The 9,164-nt window shown below is 42.5% G+C and overlaps 1 long non-coding RNA gene across 1 annotated transcript in view; it reads right to left on the bottom strand.

Annotated features, from left to right (window-relative positions):
* Positions 1-1,237: 1,237 nt before the first annotated feature.
* LOC104660570 overlaps positions 1,238-9,164 on the bottom strand; it is a 77,322-nt gene continuing 69,395 nt past the window's right edge. The window contains exons 2-4 of the long non-coding RNA XR_747722.2: positions 7,428-7,863; positions 6,314-6,488; positions 1,238-1,950 (exon numbers count right to left, since the gene is read on the bottom strand). This is a non-coding gene — a long non-coding RNA (uncharacterized LOC104660570). The remainder of the gene's footprint in view (positions 1,951-6,313; positions 6,489-7,427; positions 7,864-9,164) is intronic.

Raw genomic sequence — 9,164 nt, 5'->3', positions numbered from 1 at the left:
TTCCAAACTCATGTCGTCCTTACCATAGCCTTCCATGATACAGACGCATCACAGCAGGTCTCATTCCAGGAGAGAGGGGTGAGACTCCTCTGTGGCATATACGTGAAACAAAGATAGAGAATAGGAAAAGATTGTTCTCTGCAAAATCTGGGCAGGAATTGGCAGCATGAAGGAGAGGAGAAAGTCATTCTAAGTATGTATGTGTGTGTGTGAGAGAGAGAGAGAGCGCGAGCAAGAACAGGGAGGAGGGGAAGAGAGAGAAAGGGGCAGGAAAAGAGCAAACACCTTGGATGGACTTAGGTGAAGTGTGAGTAGTGAAACAAAGAAAAACTTGACGTCCTCTGCGCCTGTGAAGTAGTTTTCTGAAGGTGGACATTCTGAGAAGGAAGTCAGGAGTGGGGGAGTAGGCTTGCTACTATGTGCCTGGTGTCTCGTTTGTCTTGGTTTTGCCTCAAACATCTATATAACCACCAAATCCCACATTGTTGTTGACTCCTGTTCTAGAGCACAGTTCTGGTGACTAAATTCTGACTTCCTTTCCTTAGTTTGTTGTCTGATTCTCCACTGAGCTGGTGCTTGGGCGTTCCCAGTCTTGTCAGCCATTTTCCCCAGAAGGATGAGTCCTGTATGCTGCACTACCCCATACCTCGACAGCTGATGCTGACCCTTCCCTTTCCCACCCAGCTCTCGCCTCCTCTTGTTCCTCACTCTCACCTCTGTGGAGCTCCTGACATGCTTCCTGCCATTCTGGGTCCTCCAGGAGCTTCTGACCACGTGGGCTTCCCAACCCCTCCTTTACACAGCACCTACAGTCCTCTTAACAAATACCCATAAGGCCTTGTCAGTACTCCAAGTCTGTGACAAAGTCTTGGTGTATTTTTGCAGGACGCACCCTCTGCCAGCCTCCACTATTTTGTTTCCCACATCCTGAGCTCCAGCTCTCTGGACCTCCTGTCTGTTCGTAAATGCACCATGTTGACTCTTACCTGCGTGTCTTTACTCATCCCTGTTCCTTTCTCCCAACTTTGTTCCTATTAACTGACTTTTACTCATCAATACCAAGTTCATTTATTATGTCTTTTGAAAATCTTGGTCTCTAGCTAAGCAAGATGCTCCTACTCACTGACTTATAATTCACTGAACTGCAATTACTTTCCTTTCTCACTGAACTGCATGAGAACAAGAATGATGTCTTTCATTGTGTAGCACCAGCAAATAGCATACTTCTTGGAACATAGTAGGTACTTAAAAAATCTTTATTGAATGAATGAACCAATATACAGAAATGCCACCTAGAGTGACGGCTCCTTTTTTCTAGCATAATGTAAAACCGAAGAATTTTAAAATGGTTACCAGTTAGTTATTAGGTAACAGAAATTAACTATATTCTATAGAGAAAAGGATATTCTTAGTATCCCTGTGAAAAGATGAACAAGTGCTGATCTATGTGTGGTAGAGTTACAGGTGATTTTGTTTTACTTTTATGTGCATGAATGCATTGCCTAAATTTTTAGAAAGAGCATATGTCGTGTTTATTATAATATAAACAAGAACATGAATCCTCAAAAAAAGAAGTGTCTCCTTAAAGTGCTTCATGGCTTTACAAGGAAACAGAATACACGGGACACGTTGCTGCTGCTTTTGCGGCCTCTGCTCTCTTCTGCATCCCTTGCTTTTCTGTTTCTCTCCTCTACTTTTTTTTTTTTTCTTTTTCAAAACATCACTGGTAGCAGCCTTGGCCTGAACTTGGTGAGATGTAGTTCACATTTGCACAAAGATGGAATGCTTCCTATTGGATATTTCAAGTATTTAGGCGTCGGTGTCCTTATTATCACATCTCTGCTAATCTGGACTCCGGTCCATCATTGACCAGCTCCTCCTCATGGTCAACATGTCCCAAAGTCGTGGTGGCAAGGATACTGGAGAGGATTTCTAGGGAAGCAGTTTATCCTAAAAGGGGAATGTCAGAGTCAGTAATTTATTTGCTTCCAGACACACAATACCAGCTTCTCCTAAGGAGGTCGAGTGGCTGGTTCACCAAACTAAAATGAAGGAACCCAGCCAGACTCCCACATGCCTCACTCCAACAGTCAAGTGTGTCCTGAGCCGTCCTCTGAAGCATGAAAGCAACACCTCTGTCCACGATGGGGCTGAGAAGAGTCCACCCTATAAAATGTTGTTGATGGGCTAGTCCTTCTGAGTTCCACTCAATGGGCCTTTCATTCCTATGAAAGTTAGCAAATCGTCTTAAATAGCAATGCAATATTGAAGGTTTTTTTCATAGGTCTACTTATACATACTGAGGAAAATTGGTACACTAGTCTAATAGTATTAAAGACGATCTAGAAAAAGACATACTGACACTTGGAACACACTATCCTTCTGCATTCATAACAGCATCAGGGGACTGTGGTCTTCTGTCTTGATCATGAGGTAAAACTGGCTAAATCAATTAAATTCAACAAACAGCTAGTGGGTACCTAATAATTTAACGTACCATGCTGGGGGTTTGGAGAATGCAACTGGAATGAAACATGATCCCTGTCTTCAAGGTGCCTAGAAAGGAACTGTGATATACATGCTCTTCTCCTTGACTATAGCTCAGTACAAAAACATGTTTGCTTCCATTCATTAGATTATTTTATTTTAGCTGATATTTATTCTCATCCCCTTCTTAAAAATTTCAGTAACTTGGCCAGGTGTGGTGGCTCAAGCCTGTAATCCCAGCACTTTGGGAGGCCGAGGCGGGTGGATCACGAGGTCAGGAGATAGAGACCATCCTGGCTAACATGGTGAAACCCTGTCTCTACTAAAAATACAAAAAATGAGCCAGGCGCGGTGGTGGGCACATGTAGTCCCAGCTACTCGGGAGGCTGAGGCAGGAGAATGGTGTGAACCTAGCAGGCGGAGCTTGCAGTGGGCCGAGATCACGCCACTGCACTCTCGCCTGGGCAACAGAGCGAAACTCTGCCTCAAAAAACAAACAAACAAACAAAAAAAATCAGTAACTTGCAAACTGCATTATCCATACATTTTAAGCAAACTTCTATGTGTTCATTGGTGCCATTCATTAATGTCGTCACCCAACAAATATGTATTTGATGCTACTATGTGTCAGGAACTGTTCTAGAAGCTTAGAGATGTAGTGGTGAACATGACATGTGTTCAATACACATGCACACATTTTTATTACACAGTTGACCCTTGAGCATTACAGGTTTGAAGTTCACAGGTCCACTTATAGATGGACTTTCTTCCACGTCTGCCACTCCTGAGATAGCAAGACCCACTCCTCCCCTTCCTCCTCCCAAGCAGCCTACTGAATGTGAAGACTACAAGGATGAAGACCTTTATGATGGTCCCCTTCCGCTTAATGAATGGTAAATGTTATTTTCTGGTCCTTATGATTTTCTTAATAACATTTTTTCTCTAGCTTTTTTTTAATTGTAAGATACAATATATAATACATATAACACACAAAATATGTGTTAATTGACTACGTTATTAGCAAGGCTTCTGGCCAACAGTAGGCTATTAGTAGTTAAGTTTTTGGAGAGTCGAAAGTTGTAGATGGCTTTTCAACTGAGGAGGGTTAGTGGCCCCAACCTTTTCATTGTTCAAAGGTCAACTGGATATACATACATATGTGAATATGTGTATATATGTATATGTATATGTGTGTATATCTATACATATCTGTATGTATATGTATGTACGTGTATATGTATATATGTGTGTATATATATGTAACACACATGCACTCAAACATGCACACATAAATCTTCCTTATTAGAAATTAATAAGAGCTGTGAAGAAAAAGCAAGCAGTATGAGAGTCAAGAGACTCAGGAGCTCTTCTGAGACGGGATGTGGCAGGGAAGCCCTTCTGAAAACTTGGCATTTGAGTGGAAGCTTACAAAGGTCTTGAAGGAGACCACCAAGCCAGGCTTCCCATCAAGTGCAAAGTCCTACAGCAGAATGAGGTGGGGGCATCTGGAGAGCACCAGAAAGGCCCATGTGATGGTGGCAAAGGGGCTGAAGGGTAAGTGGTGGGTGTGAGATGAGGGCTGACCCGGAGTCAGGCTCCAGACCAGAGGGGCTCGTAGGCCAGGGTGAGTAGTATGAGTTACTTTCCAATTGCGGAGAGCTTTGAGTCCAAAAAAATTTAATCTGACTTTCATTTATAAAAGATTACTCTGACTACTTAGTGGAAAACATCTTGTAAAATAAGTTAAAGGAAATGATTAATATCTGCTCCATTATTTCAGTCCGAGGTCCAAATTATTTTGCACAACCATACTAACTCTTTTCCAGTTTTAATACTTTGACCGTAATTTGTCAATACGGTTACTGTTATCAAAGTGCAATTTCCACCTAGAAGATATAAGTAAAAACCACGTAACAACTAGAGGTTCCCAATGGTGAGCTCCTGTGGCTACAGGTGTACAAAGAGCTGATTCACTGCTAGGGCATTGTAGGAGTAATTTCTACCTTCGGGGACACTAAACTTGGATACCTCTAAGATCTTGTCTTTTTTGAGAGTTGCTGATTCTCTGGATTTCTTTGCCTTCTATTTAATAATAGAGATGGCACACGATTCTGGGTTTAAGATAAGACACGGAGTGTTTAGTGGATATTGTGTTGGGCTCTCCACATCTCGTCAGGACTCAAACACTCCTTCCATCAGCTGCTTGGCATGGTGGTAGCAGATCAGCTGCCAGCCTCTCCCGAAAAGGTCCCTGGCTGGAGAGAGCAGCCTAGCCCAAGGTCGTGCCTCTTCCTGAGGAATCCTGTATCAGACTTTGGTTAGTGTAGGGGAATAAAGACCTGACCCCCTTGTCTCAGCTGGGGACCGCGTTGAAGGGCTTTTATCTCCAGAGCTCTGCAAGGTCAGTTGGACTCTTTTGAGGCCGGCTTCTCCCTCCCAGTCCTGCCTTGTTCCCATCCCTTCCTCCATATGGGACCCCATAAGTATCCTCACTCAGTCTCCTGCCCCATAAGCTCAGGTTCTGTGTCTGCAGCCTGGGAAGCCCCAGTAGAACTATTGTCTAAGAAAATAGGCCAGTTGCAGTGGCTGGTGCCTGTAATCCCAGCACCTTGGGAGGCCTAGGCGGGCAAATCACGAGGTCAGGAGATCGAGACCATCCTCGCTAACATGGTGAAACCTGTCTCTACTAAAAATACAAAAAATTAGCTCAGCATGGTGGCAGGCACCTGTAGTCCCAGCTACTTGGCAGGCTGAGGCAGGAGAATCACTTCAACCCAGGAGGCAGAGGTTGCAGTGAGCTGAGATCGCACCACTGCACTCCAGCCTGGGCAACAGAGTGAGACTCCACCTCAAAAAAAAAAAAAAAAAAAAAAAAAAGGAAAAAGAAAAAAAAGAAAAGAAAATGCCTTTAATGTCATGTATGCAGGAGCCCAGGGCTCTTGTTAGAATCTTGAAGGGGCCATCGTCACGTTTGCCTTGGGGGGCTACCAGCCAGCGAGCTGTCTCACACTGTGTTCAGAGAAAGGGGCTGCTCTGGAAATTTCCAACCTTGCTCCATGGAGGGAGCAGTGTGTGCACAGTGCTGGGCACATCTCGGTAGCTCAGTAAATATGTACTAAAAATTAAAAACATAAACTGCAAACCTTTACCCTGTCCTTGGATTTGGAAGGCCCTGTAGACCTTTCTGAGCCACAGAGCACACGTGGGCGCTAGGGACAAGACCAGCTCTGGAGGTGAGGGAAGACCTCTGCAGATTCTCTGTCAGAGGGCTATGTGAGAAAGAGATAAAACAGGCCTATAGTCCTGCCACATGCTCTGCAAACTGCAAAGGAAAACCGGGCTATCCAGCAAGGTTGACCGAGAAAACAGAGCAGCACTGTTACAGAAATTCAGCAATCATTTAAAAGACAGAAAACTTTACTTTCTCAAATATCGTGAGCAAATGCTGCAAAGCATGACTTCGCCTACCCCCAATTTTATATCTTCCTTTGATATTTTATCATAATACTTTTGTGGCTTCTTCTGAAGTGTTTTGATAAGATAATTTTTTCCAGGTATCTTTCATATGCATCAGCTTATTGGCATCAACGAGTTAGATAATAAATTTAGCTACAATACAGAACTACATTAAACATAATATGTATGGTATAAAGGTCACTGGAACCAAGTTGACATTTTATTGTATTTCAGCATAAAAATACAGGGCAACTTTTGTGGACATTATTATTAATTTGAATTCTGTACATGCAAAGGTATCCAACTATACTATCTTAAAAGAATAAATGCTCAGTCAATGCACAATAATTTTTGGATCAAAGTTCATTACCTCCATGCTGTCCATGAACTGGGTGGGCCACTCTGATCATTAAGTTTTTCCAAGAGGTGAAATGGTTCAGTGGCCCAAGCTTGGGAGGTTCAGCTGGGTTCAGATCCTGGTCTTCTTCTCCCCATCTGCATGGCCTCAAGCAAGTCACTTGGTTTTGATGGTTCAGTTTCCTCATCTGTAAAATGGAGATGGAAAGCATCGTACCTAACTTATAGAGTGGTTTTGAGAAGTTAATATACATCAAACACTTTGAACAGTGTCTGGCACATAATAAGCTATAATAACTAGCTGTTCTTATTCAAATGGATTTTCTCCCCTGAAAAAAATGCATTCAAGATATTTTTGAGGCAGCCTGTGTCCCATGTACCAGACATGGTTTCTCCCATTTGGCAATGTCACTGAAATGATATTTGAGGACCAGGCATTGTGCCAAGATAAGGCAGTCATCCACTACTCATGGAAGTGTCCATGGGTTTTCTGCCATTTCTAGCTATGGGATTCATTTATCACAACTTTGGGGAAATACTTTACCTATTTTATTTATCTTGTCTGTAAAATGGACACAAAATACTTACCTGTTTAGAGTTCAGTGCAAAATACTTGCTGAATAATTAGCTTACACAGTGTCTAGTATGAAAGAATATTGGGGCCGGTCATGGTGCCTCACACTTGTAATCCTAGCAGTTTGGGAGGCCGAGGCAGGCAGATCACCTGAGACCAGGAGTTCAAGACCAGCCTGGCCAACATGGTGAAACCCTGTCTCTACAAAAATACAAAAATTAGCTGGGCATGATGGCAGGTGCCTGTAATCCCAGCTACTCGGGAGGCTGAGGTGGGAGAATCGCTCAAACCCAGGAGGTGGAGGTTGCAGTGAGCTGGGATTGCACCGTCGCACTCCAGCCTGGGCGACAGAGTAGACTCTCTCTCAAAAAAAAAAAAAAAAAAAAAAAAAGAAAAGAAAAAGAAAAAGAGAAAGGATATTGGAGGTTGGAGGTGAAAAGTAACCTTTGTTACCATCTGCGCTGGAGTTTGGCATACTTCACGAGGGGCTTGCAACAATCTGTTGAAGCGCTATTATTGCATCTGTACTTGGGCATTGACAGGTTGGTCTTACCCACTGGATCCCAGTCATGCTGTAAACGGGGCTTGCTTTGGTCTGTCAGACCCGGCTTAGACCCAGGCTCTGACAAAGTGGGTGAGTTATGCAGCTATTCAGTGGCATCTAATACCCTATCCCAAAGGTCTGCTGTGAACAGGAAGGAGGCGTCAAATTTGGCAGTGCCTGATGAGGTGAAGCCAGGACCCAGGAACTTCTATTCCCTCCCATGCTCAGAAACAGTAAGTGTTCTTCTATCTGCAAAGCTAGATGCTTAGCACATCCTGGGTACTTTACTCATGATTGGTAAACTTGAACTTGTAAGAAGTCATTTCAAAAGTCAGATCTAGGACCAAAAACACAATATCTGTCAACATGAACTGTAGATCATGGTTTTCCTCCAGCCCAGGAGTCTCCTTTCAGTAATCCCTTCTTCTCCAAATGCTTTCATTCCCTAAATAAAACAAAGAGGTAAGAGATTTGTTTATTTCAATTCCCACAATATAGCTTACAGTCACGGATCTGAAGAGTTTTCCAATTTTAGGTATGTTATTTCTCTGTTCTCTGAAATGGGTACGATACTAAAGAACTTGCTAGGATTTAGTGGAAAGTACGTTCTCAACATTTGGACTGTGCATTTTATTTGAATCATGTCTCTCGAATTCACATTTGTTAATGTTAACGTCAGAGAGTAAATGACTAGAGAGTCAGCACGCATGTCCACAAAGAGATACTCTTATGGACTCTGGGGGAAATAGTCATTATAACAACATCTAAGGGCAGACAGGAACATTTATGGTCATGGATTAATTATCTTTTTCATGTCTCAAGTTTATATCACTGTGAAAATTCTTCCTCTAAGGTTAGGTGGCAGCTAACGTGAATCCTAACTCAGGTGCTGGATATATTTATTACGGTGGTCTTTCTTTACTGTTTCTACACAAAGTCGAGTGGACATGGACAGCCAGAATACCACACATTCTGAAGCAATAAAATCTAATATGCTGTAATATTATTTCCTGCTTCTGTTTAAGATAGATACTTAAACACTAAGTTACGTTTTATTCAATCTTTAATTTTTAAAAATAATGAATTTTCTCTACCGCATGCTCACCCCTCTCCCACTTTTTGAGTCCACCTCGCTGGATTTTGTGAAAATAGATCCTTCACACACAACAGAGAAGGAACTTTCTGGAAGGCTGTGCTCTGGAACTGCCGTCTTCTCTCTCAAGTCAAGTACATTTCTGTCTTTCTTAAAGCTACAAAACTACAACAATGTTTATATTCATATGAAGTATTTCAGCAATTCATAGCCAATTTATCAATGACCACGCAGCTGCAGGCACTGCAGTTTAAAAAAATATACCAGCTCACTTAGTGTTTACATAGGCTCTGAAAGCCCCACATCCTGGCAGGGGGACGGGAGCCACCGGAGTCATTAGAAAGGTACGCTGGAGCGCCTGCCTGTGATGGTGGAGGGATGTTTGCCTTATAGCCCAACACATCATTAAGGACACAATTGTTATTTAATGTGGCACAATCATCTTTCTACTCTTCATGAAATCCACTTAAGTAATTACCTTCTTAGCTCATTGGCTCTGTGAGCTGCCTGGTTAGAAAGGGTTATATCTAAGGAAATATTAAAAACCGGGCTCACACTGTTGCCCCTTTAAGCTGACTTGTATTTATTAATATATTCTAAATGAAGATCTTTCTTCCTGCCCTGAAAGAGGGAGGAAACTCCAAGGTAAATAA

This window comes from Rhinopithecus roxellana, chromosome 17, assembly GCF_007565055.1.
Source record: "Rhinopithecus roxellana isolate Shanxi Qingling chromosome 17, ASM756505v1, whole genome shotgun sequence".
Taxonomy (NCBI): domain Eukaryota; kingdom Metazoa; phylum Chordata; class Mammalia; order Primates; family Cercopithecidae; genus Rhinopithecus; species Rhinopithecus roxellana.
The sequence above is the reverse complement of the archived record's forward strand: the minus strand, read 5'-3'. Positions and strand labels throughout refer to the sequence as shown.